Source organism: Moschus berezovskii, chromosome 12, assembly GCF_049115385.1.
Source record: "Moschus berezovskii isolate FMDL1 chromosome 12, NW_MosBer_1.0, whole genome shotgun sequence".
Lineage (NCBI taxonomy): Eukaryota > Metazoa > Chordata > Mammalia > Artiodactyla > Moschidae > Moschus > Moschus berezovskii.
This window is the reverse complement of record NC_142471.1, coordinates 48,720,861-48,734,473: the sequence shown is the minus strand read 5'-3', so window position 1 is coordinate 48,734,473 and position 13,613 is coordinate 48,720,861.

Below are 13,613 nucleotides of genomic sequence, written 5' to 3'. Positions count from 1 at the left end.
GGACACTTAAGAGATGGGCGTTCGATCCCTGAGTCAGGAAGATTACCTGCAGAAGGGAATGGCAACCTACTTCAGTATTCTTGCTTGGAGAATCCCATGGACAGAGGAGCCTGGCAGACTACAGTCCATAGGGTCACAAAGAGTCGGAAACGACTGAAGTGACTTATCATGCAGTCTTTCACCCGAAACAAGCTAGAAGGCACCTGAAAGCCAAGCACCAAGCAGAAAAAAAAGAACACATTGTATGATTTTATGTGAAATGTCTAGATTAACCATATATAAAGAAACAAAATGGATTAGTGGTTGTCTAGGGGCTGGCAGGGGAATAAGGATGAATGTGGGGTTTCTTTTAGTGAGTGAAAAATATGTTCAAAAGTTAGATTATAGGGAAGTTTGCATAATTTTATATATAAAAAAATACTTTAAATGGGTCTCAGAGTTCTTGAAAAGTTAATCAAAAACATGAAACATAGAGTAAGACTTAAACTTGTAGAAGTAAAAACTGCGATGTGACAGATGAAATTAAATGGAATTAATAGCAGATTAGACACTGAGCTGTGGTATAATTTCTAACAACCTTATGCTTTGGTAAGGACACAAGAATCTGAGGTCTTACCCATGACAAAAACAAGTTTATTGAAGAAAGAACAGAAAGAACACTTCAAAGGAAAGGTGGAGCAAGCCAAGAGAGGCACTCGTGCAGGAATGATGTGGTACAGGGTATTTCAAGACAGAGCCTTTGCATATTCATTTAGGCAGATGACAGTTTTGATTGACAGGTACAAATTATATAACAGCAGGCTCTATTGAACATGTCTTTCCCATAATTCAGTCTGTTATAAGAAGATTATATATGTAATTACATATAATCTATGTATGTATATAATATTTATGAACCAAAATCCCATGGACAGAGGAGCCTGGTAGGCTGCAGTCCATGGGGTCGTGAAGAGTCGGACACGACTGAGCGAACTGCACTTTCACTTTTCACTTTGATGCATTGGAGAAGGAAATGGCAATCCACTCCAGTGTTCTTGACTGGAGAATCCCAGGGACAGGGGAGCCTGGTGGGCTGCTGTCTGTGGGGTCTCATGGAGTCGGACATGACTGAAGCGACTTAGCAGCAGCAGCAGCAGCAACAGGCTCCCACTTGCCTAAGGTCACTTGAGGACACAGCTGTGCATCCAGACCCATGTGCCAGAGCCAATGTGTGCCTAGGGCCAATGAGCTTGAGTTGGAAAAGTCTCTGTGGTTATTTTGTATTAATAGTGTATTTGTGAGCTCTCCTGGGCTGCAATGGGGTGTGTCTGGGGTAGGGTTTAGAGACCTACTTGAATCATTTTTGGCTTGGCCGCCCCAGTTGCTCATGCCTAACTTCCTACCTAACACTTTGAGCACAAATTCCCATGAAAATACTGCCTTTTGAATAAAATCCTTTTCAAATATATGAAATGACCTCACTTCATATCTATATTTAAATATTTTAAATATTTTAGTGTAAACTGAAGATGAAATCATTAAAAGATCAAATAAATAGCAAATCAAAATGACATACTGCAAATTGAATTTGAGTGCAAGATGGCTTTGGACTCTACATAGTGCAAATTTGCCAGCTCTGGGGCACTCGCTGGGTTTCCTATGTTTAGGACTCTATGCTCATACTGCCAGAAGCCCAGATTCAACCTCTGATCTGGAACTAAAATCCTGTAAATAACATGGTGTGGCCCCAAACAAACTAACAAAAACAAACCCTAAATTTGCAGCTCTGTTTAACCCTCCACTTGGCTCTGATTTCTAGAAAGTGTTAAACTGTTGGTCACTCAGGAGTAACCGACTCTTTGTGACCCTATGGACTGTATGTAGCCTACCAAGTTCCTTAGTCCATGGGACTTCCCAGGCAAGAATACTGGAGTGGGTTGCCATTTCCTTCTCCAGGGGATCTTCCTGACCCAGGGGTCAAACCCAGCTCTCCTGTATTGCAGGCTGAGTCTTTACCATCTGAGCTGCCAGGGAAATATATAGAGATCTGACCTAATGAAAATTACTATAGATCAATAAAAACATATGATTCTAAGTTTTTTCCCTTTCTGTGTTGTCTAATACACCAGCCACAGCCATGTGCACCTATTTAAATTTAACTTACAGTTCAATAAGATTAAAAGTTTATTTTCTAAGTCACATTAGCCACATTTCAATTTTCAATAGTAATGTATGCCTAATGGCTGCCATACTGGATAATGGAAATTTTAGAACAATTCCATCAATAGATAAATATATCCTGTAAATTATGTACCAAAATTTTTCATTTACATTAATTTCAATTTTGTAATTTGTGTACCAAAAGTTTACATTTACATTAATTTTACCAAGCAGGATAGAAAAATTTCCATGGCTTAAAAAAGTCACATTTGCAGTAAAGAAGTTGCAAGTGTATAAGCTGTTTATGAATTTAGAGTTATTTGCAGCTTATCAAACTCTAATGCCCTCCATAAATTATATATAAAAATTTTATGTTGCTCAATCCATTTCCCCAGTTGCAGAAAGTAATAGCACAACCAGCAAGGATGTAAAGCAAATTCCCTTAAGCATATAAATGATAGGGGCATTATATTTTCATTATTAAGACAGAAACATCTATTTGGTCACTGAACAAGTGGAAAAAAATGTTAAAGCATATGTTCCTAGTAATAAAAAATTTCCTCATTCGCCTTGAAGTTTTATTTTTGTATGTAGTGCATGTGAAATGGTTCTGAAAATAGCACTGACATTAAACTCAAATGTGAGATATGAGTCTAAATTCATCTTTCTGTACATGGAAATTCAGTTATTACTGCACTACTTGTCAAAAAATTAGTCTTTCCTCATTTAATTGTCTTGGCACTTCTTGGCACAAAAAATCAATTTGCTAAAAATGTATTTGTGTTTCATGGACTCTCAATTCTATTTCACTGATCAATGTTATTCTTACAGCAGCACTGCATTGTTTTGAATATTGCACCCTTTTATAATACCTTTAGAAGTTGAGAAGTGTACATATCCCAAATACTTCTTTTACAAATATGACTTGACTATTCTGTTGGTCTTTCTTTTTTTTTTTTTGCTACACTGTGCGTCTTGTGGGATCTCAGTTCCTCTTGACTATTCTGGATCTTTCATTTCCATATACGTTTTAGGAATAGCTGATCAACATCTAACAAAGGCCTGCTGGGATTTCCTAAGATTTACATTGTATTAGGTTGGAAGTTATTTTTCCAAGTCTTTTTTTTTCTTAATTTATTTTTATTTTTAAAACTGTGTGTTATTTCAAAGGTTGGCTGCCAATAATTTTCAGAGAATACTTCATATAGTTGTTGCATAAAAGCATGAACCAACAATGTCTCCAGTAATTCTCTAGACTGGTGAGACTGAACTTTAGGTAAACACTTCTCTCTCTAGATAATTAAACACAAACACAGAAGTGGACTAATTAGACTTTTTGAAAGAATTTAACATTCAAATTAATTAAACACAAACACAGAAGTGGACTAGTTAGACTTTTTGAAAGAATTTAATGTTAAAATTAAAGTATTTAACGCCAAAACTTCACCTTGTTTAAAAGAAAACAGGCAAGAAGTTTAAATACTTCATTATCAGGACACAACAATATTTTCTTGAGAAAGCTAGATAATTTGCTCTTTCACAATTAGGTATTTTTTCCTTCATAGAAGTATAAGAAAACTACTTTTTCTTAACACTGCAGGAGCTAATCATCTTTGTGTTTTAAAAAAAGCAATCACAACTTCTAAACTGATGTGTAAATTCTGAAATTTGGAAAAGAAAAATGGATTAAGTCCTCCTTAAATCTAGCATCTGTGGGAATTTTGTTCTGAATGGGTGAAATTCACATTTATTAACCCAAGGCACTAAGCTGGACAAAAAAAAAAAACCTCATTTAATAGCCACACAGAAGCTCTGAACTTTTATTACTCTAGATTAATAGAAAAGAAACTTGATTGAAGTAATTTTACCATGGCCACACAACTACTGTAGTAAGTTGCAGACCTAAATCTGAAATATATTTGACACTAAAGTTCAATTCAGTTCAGTCGCTCAGTCGTATCCAACTCTCTGCGACCCCATGAATCACAGCACACCAGGCCTCCCTGTCCAACACCAATTCCCGGAGTTCACTCAAACTCATGTCCATCGAGTCGGTGATGCCATCTAGCCATCTCATTCTCTGTCATCCCTGTCTCCTCCCGCCCCCAATCCCTCCCAGCATCACTCTTTTCCAGTGAGTCAACTTATCACATGAGGTGGCGAAAGTATTGGAGTTTCAGGTCAGCATCAGTCCTTCCAATGAACATCCAGGACTGATCTCCTTTAGAATGGACTGGTTGGATCTTCTTGCAGTCCAAGGGACTCTCAAGAGTCTTCTCCAACACCACAGTTCAAAAGCATCAATTCTTCGGCGATCAGCTTTCTTCACAGTCCAACCCTCACATCCATACATGACCACGGGAAAAACCATAGCCTTGACTAGACAGACCTTTGTTGGCAAAGTAATGTCTCTGCTTTTTAATATGCTATCTAGGTTGGTCATAACCTTCCTTCCAAGGAGTAAGCGTCTTTTAATTTCATGGCTGCAGTCAGCATCTGCAGTGATTTTGGAGTCCAAAAAAATAAAGTCTGACACTGTTTCCACTGTTTCCCCATCTATTTCCCATGAAGTGATGGGACCAGATGCCATGATCTTTGTTTTCTGAATGTTGAGCTTCAAGCCAACCTTTTCACTCTCCTCTTTCACTTTCATCAAGAGGCTTTTGAGTTCCTCTTCACTTTCTGCCATAATTGGAGTTAGACCTGAGAGATTTTCAGCAATAAAATTCAGCCTTTGTTGAAGGTTTGTTTTCCTTATGTCATCAGCATCTTATTCTCTACCTGTGTGCCAAGTCACTTCACTTGTGTCTGACTCTTCAAACCTATGAACTGTGGCCGCCCCTTCACCACCACCCCCCACCGCGGCCTCCCCACTTCTCTGTTCATGGGATTCTCCAGGTAAGAATAGCGGAGTAGATTGCCATGCTCTCTTTCAAGGGATCTTCCTGGCCTAGGGGTCAAATCCATGTCTCTTAAATCTGCATTGGCAGGTGAATTCTTTACCACTAGTGCCACCTGGGAAGTATATTTATTCTCTACCTGATTCTCAGTGAATGTTTTTAAAATTGATTCTAAATTACTTTGTTACTTTGTTTTTGTCCTGTTCTACTTACATGTGGTAGTAGTGCTTTATCCTCCAAATTATATGCTCTGCGTATGATTTCTGAAGCTTTAAAAACCTTATTAAAAATTTCAATTGAGAGAGGGCATATTTTAGTACAAAGCTTTTTAGATTTGTCAGTTTGGTTTAGTTTTCTCCCTTAGTTCTTGCCTTATTGCAATAAAAATTTAGAAAGAGGAAGAACTTTGAAACACAAGTTACAGCTCAGTTCAGCTCAAGCAGACAGATCCTTTATTAGACACACACTCCCAAGGTTTGGGAGTAGGCTAACCCCGAAGAAACGGTCTTTTTTCTCTTGGCTTCCCCCTTTTTATACTTCCAGTCTCCTTTGGTTATGCCCTCTGCAAAATAGGGCTTCTACCCACCACCAATCAATGAAATGAAGTGAAGTGAAGTTGCTCAGTCATGTCCGACTTTTTGCGACCCCATGGACTGTACCCTACCAGGCTCTTCCATCCGTGGGATTCTCCAGGCAAGACTACTGGAGTGGGTTGCCGTTTCCTTCAATGAAAGGGAATGCAAAAGGCAGATTGACAATTGCAAGTTAAATAAGAGTAGGCTGTGTTGTTTATGTATTCCCATAATTCAGCCTCTTATAATCAGGTGTAGAATATGTACGCACCATTAATGGGCTCTTAGATGCCTACGGTTACCTGGAGAAGCCACTGTGGTTACTTTGTATCCAATGTGTGTCTAGGTTGCTCCTGCAGGAGTTGGAAAAGTCCTTGTGGTTATTTTTGTAGTTTATCTGTGAGCTCTCCTGGGTGTGTCTGGGATGGGTTTTAGAGATCACCTTGCATGTCTTTCAGCCAAGCTATCCTTCCTTCAGTTCAGTTCAGTTCATTCACTCAGTCCTGTCTGACTCTTTGCGACCCAATGAACTGCAGCATGCCAGGCCTCCCTGTCCATCACCAACTCCCGGAGTTTACCCAAACTCATGTCCATTGAGTCAGTGATGCCATTCAACCATCTCATCGTCTGTCGTCCCCTTCTCCTCCTGCCCTCAATCTTCCCCAGCATTAGGGTCTTTTCAAATGAGTCAGCTCTTCCCATCAGTTGGCCAAAGTATTGGAGTTTCAGCTTCAACATCAGTCCTTCCAGTGAACACCCAGGACTGATCTCCTTTAGGATGGACTGGTTGGATATCCTTGCAGTTCAAGGGACTCTCAAGAGTCTTCTCCAACACCACAGTTCAAAAGCATCAATTCTTTGGTGCTCAGCTTGCTTTATAGTCCAACTCTCACATCCATACAAACTATTGGAAAAGCCATAGCCTTACTAGATGGACCTTTGTTGACAAAGTAATGTCTCTGCTTTTTAATATGCTATCTAGTTTGGTCATAATTTTCCTTCCAAGGAGTTAAAGAGTCTTTTAATTTCATGGCTGCAATCACCATCTACAGTGATTTTGGAGACCAGAAGAATAAAGTCAGCCACTGTTTCCACTGTTTTCCCATCTATTTGCCATGAAGTGATGGGACTGGACGCCATGATCTTAGTTTTCTGAATGTTGGGTTTAAGCCAACTTTTTCACTCTCCTCTTTCACTTTCATCAAGAGGCTTTTTAGTTCCTCTTCAGTTTCTGCCATAAGTGTGGTGTCATCTGCATATCTGAGATCATTTATATTTCTCCCAGCAATCTTGATTCCAGTTTGTGCTTCCTCCAGCCCAGCGTTTCTCTTGATGTACTCTGATAGAAGTTAAATAAATAGAGTGACAGTATACAGCCCTGATGTACTCCTTTCCCTATTTGGAAGCAGTCTGTTGTTCCATGTCCAGTTCTAACTGTTGCTTCCTGACCTGCATACAGGTTTCTCAAGAGACAGGTCAGGTGGTCTGGTAGTATCATCTCCTTCAGAATTTTCAACAGTTTATTGTGATCCACACAGTCAAAGGCTTTAGCATAGTCAATAAAGACTTCCCTGGTGGCTCAGATGGTAAAGCCTCTGCCTACAATGCTGGAGACCTGGGTTCAATCCCTGGGTCGGGAAGATCTGGAGAATAAAATGGAGACCCACTCCAGTATTTTTGCCTGGAAAATCCCATGGATGGAGGAGCCTGGTAGACTAACACGACTGAGTGACTACACTTTCTTTTCACACAGTCAAAAGCTTTGGCATAGTCAATAAAGCAGAAATAGATGTTTTTCTGGAACTCTCTTGCTTTTTCAATGATCCAACAGATTTCGACAATTTGATCTCTGGTTCCTCTGCCTTTTCTAAAACCAGCTTGAATATCTGGAAGTTCACAGTTCACGTATTGCTGAAGCCTGGCTTGGAGCATTTTGAGCATTACTTTATCAGCATGTGAGATGAGTGCAATTGTGCGGTAGTTTGAGCATTCTTTGGCATCGCCTTCATGCTCATGCCTAACTTCCTACCAATTAGACTCTTTTCAATATTAGCATTTCAATGACCAGCATCTTCTAAATTGTACATCTTCAACTGTATTTTCTGTAAATGTTTTGCAGGAAAGGTGGGTGGACTAGGAATGCATTTCAGATGATCAAAGCCTGAACTTAGTTGAGAGTCATATTTCATCAAAGAAAATTAGTTGCCCCCTGAAGAAGCTGAAAATCAAGTTTCTTATAGCACAATTCATGGCAAAAGGCAGAGGATATGGTCTTTGTAATAAGAGATTCAAGTCCAATTTCAGTCCAACTACCAACTACATTTGTCACCTTGGGTAATTTAAATGTAATATTGAGTTCTGTCTTCTCATTTATTAAATAACAATAATTATGAGCAGGGTTATTTTTGTGTGTGTATGAAAAAACGAGTAAAACAATTTTGGGGAATCATCTTAATCTATGTCCAACACATAGTGGACATAGTTAAAATTTTAGGAGTCATATTTAAATAAAGCCAAAGCATGAATATCTGCAGAAATTATTTAGAAATTATCATATAACTACTCAGTAAATGCTTATTTTCCAATAAACTATATCTTCCAATTGCATGAGTGTTTAACATAATTTACAGTTTTTACCTTTTAATATTTCCTATTGTTTGTTTTACAACATCAACTTGGTCTTTATACATAAAACTCAAATTTGTGGTTTCACTAAAACAACTCATAAATACCCTTCCAAAGACTTAACATTGACCTCGTAAAGCTATTACTTTTTTTCCCATGAACTATAATTCTGAGTCAGTGACAGTTTAGTGTTAGCTACAACTATGCTTTGCTGGAATTTTCAGATAAACACACTACTGCTTTTAGGAAGAATCTCCATGTTGAGCATCTAAATGTCAGATCATAAGATAATTCTTGCCTTGGTTTGCTAGTTCCAGATGGATAAATTCTTTCTTACACCCTGTTCAATTCCCTATTTCAACCTCATTCTTCTAACAATGCTCAGCAACCATGCAATTTGGATACGGATCATCAGAAGTAAATTGCAACACCCTCGTGGGAAAGGATATCTCCTTAGGAGTAAATGCCCATGAAAGCCTATTGAATCTTTTCTAATCACTGTCTAACCCTCCAGCTTCTTACTCTTTGTTTTCTGACAGTAATGAACCAAAACAACATGATGAAAGCCTGAAAGTTAAAGGGATTATTTTTAATTCTCAAACTCATTTTTATGTATCTGTTGCACTTATAATCAGTTTTGATAATTCCCATTGCTTTCCTCTAATTTTGAAGGGAGATAATTTCATCTTATCTATCTAAATCTTTCCCTTTCAATTCAAGAAGTGTTATCTGTTTCTCTTCATAGATTAAGATAAATGCTAAATGTATTTTGTTTTTTTTTTCACCCCACAGCCAAGGAGATTCATCCAGGGATAGCTAGTATTTCATAGGTGCACACAGTGGAAATGAAAATGTTAGTGGTTCAGTCATGCCCAACTCTTTGCGATCCCGTGAATTGTAGTCCCTGTCAGGCTCCTCTGTCCATGGAATTCTCCTCGAGTGGGTAGCCATTCCCTTCTCCGGGGGATCTTCCCAACCCAGGAATCCAACTCAGATCCTCATGTATTTCAAGCAGATTCTCTAAGGTCTGAGACACCAAGGAAGCCAAAGTGGGTGGCTTGGAAAAGCAAGAGGAACAAAGACATAATCTAGGGAATCCATTCCCCTCCCCCTGCCATTTCATCCTTATACATATATTCTACATATTGCTAAAGAAATTATTCATCTCTTTGACGTTTTTTATTCTGTTTAAATATGATTATGAGGCCCACTTGACTTCACACTCCAGGATGTCTGGCTCTAGGTGAGTGACCACACCCATCGTGGTTACCTGGGTCATAAAGATCTTTTTGCATGGTTCTTCTGTGTTTTATTGCCACCTCTTAATATCATCTGCATCTGTTATTTCCATACAGTTTCTGTCTTTCATTGAGGCTATCTTTGCATGAAATGTTCCCTTAGTATCTCTTCTTTTGCTTCTCTTCTTTCCTCAGCTGTTTGAAGACCTCCTCAGACAATCATTTTGCCTTTTTGCATTTTTTTTTCCCTTGGGGATGGTTTAGATCACAGCCTCCTGTACAATGTTGCAAACCTCTGTCCATGGTTCTTCAGGCATGCTGTCTATGAGATCTAATCCCTTGAATTTATTTGTCACTTCCACTATATAATTTCAAGGGACTTGATTTAGATCATACCTGGATGGTCAAATGGTTTTTGCCATTTGGGGGGCTAGAGCCCATGGGGTCACAAAGAGTTGGATACAACTGAGCAACTAACACTTTCACAATTATAACTTGTACTGTAATCAAACTATTTGCTAAAAGAAGTTCATGTGATGAAGAATAGTCTATTATATTTACTATTGTCTATTGTTTTTCATTCCTTTCTAAAGATCACTGTCTTCTATTATCACCTTCTTTTATAGAAGGTTTACAGAGCTTTTTTTAGTAATTATTTAAGTGTAGATTTGCTATCCGGAGAAGGCAATGGCACCCTACTCCAGTACTCTTGCCTGGAAAATCCCACGGACGAAGGAGTCTGGTAGGCTGCAGTCCATGGTGTCGTGAAGAGTGGGACACGACTGAGTGACTTCACTTTCACTTTTCACTTTGATGCATTGGAGAAGGAAATGGCAGCCCACTCCAGTGTTCTTGCCTGGAGAATCCCAGGGACAGGGAGCCTGGTGGGCTGCCATCTCTAGGGTCGCACAGAGTCAGACACTACTGAAGCAACTTAGCAGCAGCAGCAGCAGATTTGCTATCACAAATTATTTTAGCATTCTTTTGACTGAGAATATGTTTATGTCTTCTTTATTCCTGATGGATAGTTTCACCAATGGGTATAGAATTTATGGTTCTTTTTAGGATTGACAGTTCTTTTCTTTCAGCACCTTAAAAAAAAAAAAAAAAAAAAAGCACACAGTTGTGCTTCCTTCTGGCCTGCATGGTTTCAGGTAGGAAATCCACTATAGTATGAATTGTTACTCTTTTATAGGTAATGTATTCTTTTCCTCTGGCTATTTTTAAAACTTCTTTTTATTTCATACTTAAAATGTTAGTTTTGTTATATCTTGGTGTGGATTTCTTTGGGGTTATTTGAGGGTTTTGCATGTTTAAATATGTAGATTTGTGTCTTTTGCCAACTTGGTAAGTTTTCAGCCATTGTTTTCTCAGATACTTTCCCAGTACCACACTCTTTGTTTTCAGTACTATGATAAAATGAATTTTTGCTCTTTTTGAATTTTTCAACAGAAACTTTTGTTGATCTGTTTTTATCTTCAGTTGATTTTATCATTTCCATTTACACTCTGTTGTGTACAACTAAGTTGTTTTTTAATTTCAGTTAAATTTCAGTTAATTTTTTTAAATTATAGTGTTCAATTCTACAATTTCTTTTCATTTATTTTATATAATTTCTATTTCTGTGCTGAGATTTTCTTTTTTCATATGTTTTGTGATAATTTGTAATTTATTTCTAAAGGATTTTTAAGGCGGTTGCTTTTAAAATGCTTGTCAGATAATTTCAATATCAGATTAATCTCCATATTTGTTATCTTTTCTCATTAAATTCTGATTTTCCAAATTCTTGATATAAAGAATGTTTTTTATTGTATCCTGAACGTTTATTTTATTAATGGATTTTTGTTCCTATCCAAGTATTCTATTTTAGCAGGCAGTTAGTTGTTCTATTTAAGTTATATAGTATATAAGTTATAGTCCACTTCTCTGAGTGTTAATTCCCTTGAATGTTTACTTTGTGATCCCTTTCAGTGATATATTGTCTTGTTTGATTTCTAGTGCTGGTAGGACTCCTGTGTAAGCCCTGTTGGTGTCATCTGTGGGGTACTGAGCAATATTCTGTGTGAGGCAAAAAACCACTGGCCCTAGTTCTCTTATACCACTGGGTGGAAGCCAGGGAGTCTCAGAGCTTTACTATTGCAGTAGAAATGAGCTAGTGGGACCACTCTCTGGGCCTTGCTTCTGGCCATGGGAATAAGAAAATTAGGAGTTTGTTTCTTCACTGCTGGGAGATGACATCACTCACCTGGTGTAAGGTATGGAACAGAGGCTGGGATGGCTGAGACTTCACTGTTGCCACTGTTGTTGGTAAGTTGGGTAATCAACAGAGGCTCTATTTGTGGAAAACTGCTTGAGGTTCCCTATTAGGTCTCTGTTGGGTTTCTACTTTCCCAGTCCTTTGGTAAGAAAGAACAGATTTGTCTTTCTTTCTTCTTCCCTTTTTTCTTTTTCTTTCTATCTGTCGGGAGCCGGCATGAGAGACCCCGCCCATGACAGCAGGCTCGCTCTATCCCCCAGGTGTCAAGGTGTAACTATTCTGTCAGCACCTCACATCAGATGAAACAGAAACCAGTCTCAGAATGCACCTACCTGCAAAAGCAAGAACGCTGGACCCATACTCTACTCTTTTCTTTCTCTCACTGGGGAGAAGACACAAACTGGGTGCTTACTCATGATCATGGTGAACTGAGACTATTTCTGTTTGCAATTTTACAACTCTCTAGTGCTTCCACAGTCTGCTGAATTCTCTTTTAATCTCTGCAGCCTCTGGCACTCAAGTTATGCCAATTACCTGTCAGTGCCTTGAGTCAGGTTAAACAGAAAGCAGTCCCTTTAAAATCTGGAACTTTAAATACACATGCTACCATTCTCTTTCCTTCCCAAAGGAGAAGCCACAGCTGGGCTTTTCTTCTGAATTACAAACTGTGCTAGCTTTCGGTAGCATGGCTGGAATTAAATAGATTTTCTTATCTGTTTCATTGTGACTCTTCTTGGATTTGAACTTGCCTTAGTGCTACATCTTCCTAACTGATTTCTGAATTTCTCATAGAAGTTTCTGGGACTGTATGTTTTTAAGTTGATGCTTCTGTGGTGCACCAGATTCTGGGGCTTCCTGTACCATCGTTTTGCTGATGGATATAACTGCCTGGCACATGACTGGTGCTTAATAAATATCTGTAGAATATGAATGAAGCAGTTCCAGTTCGGGTCTAGTATATCAAACTTGTTTCTAAATGATATGAAAATATTTGGTTTTCTAAAGACATTGATATCTTGCCAGGTTTGCTCATTTCTCCTCAAGACAATGGGTTTCAGAGTGTGAAAGTGAAAGTGTTAGTTGCTTAGTCACGTCTAACTCTTTGTGACCCCATGGGCTGTAGATTGCCAGGCTTCTCTGTCAATAAAATTCTCCAGACAAGAATACTGGAGTGGGGAGCAATTCACTTCTCCAGGGGATCTTTGCGACCCAGGGGTTGAACCCAGGTCCCCTGCATTGCAGGCAAATTTTTTACCATCTGAGCCACCATGTGATAGACTTACTACAAATTCAGCATGTAAACAGCAAGACCTAGAGCAGTGCTTTCCAATAAAAATGTATGCAGTAATGAAAATGTTTATTTCTGCCATCCAAAAGATTGCCATAAGCCAGATGTGGCTTTTTAGCATATGAACTGTGGCTGACGTGAGGGATAGAACTTAAAATCTTATTTACACCTAATTTTAAATAACCATGTGTAGCTAATGGTTACCGTATTGGACAATGCAGCTCTGGAGGACTTAATAGCTGGCCTGGGTCTCTAAAAATGCATTTTGAAAATATTTATGCTGCAAAATTTCCTGTTTTTTTCTTATTAAAAAGAGATGCAATGTCATTGTCTTCATTTTGAACAGAAGTTTCTATCTGCTACCAGAACCAGTCATTTTTTAATTACTTTTCATTTCCTTCCTTCTTTCCTTTTCTTTTATTTTCTTGGCTAAATCAATCATTAGAATAACAGGCAAACTTTTGATATTTCTGTTGCTATTATTCCATGGTATTTAATTTTATATCAAAGCAAAAATATGTATACATATATACTTGGGTCAAATAATACTACAAAACTTAAAAAACATTTTCCTAGTAAATACTTTGTCCCACC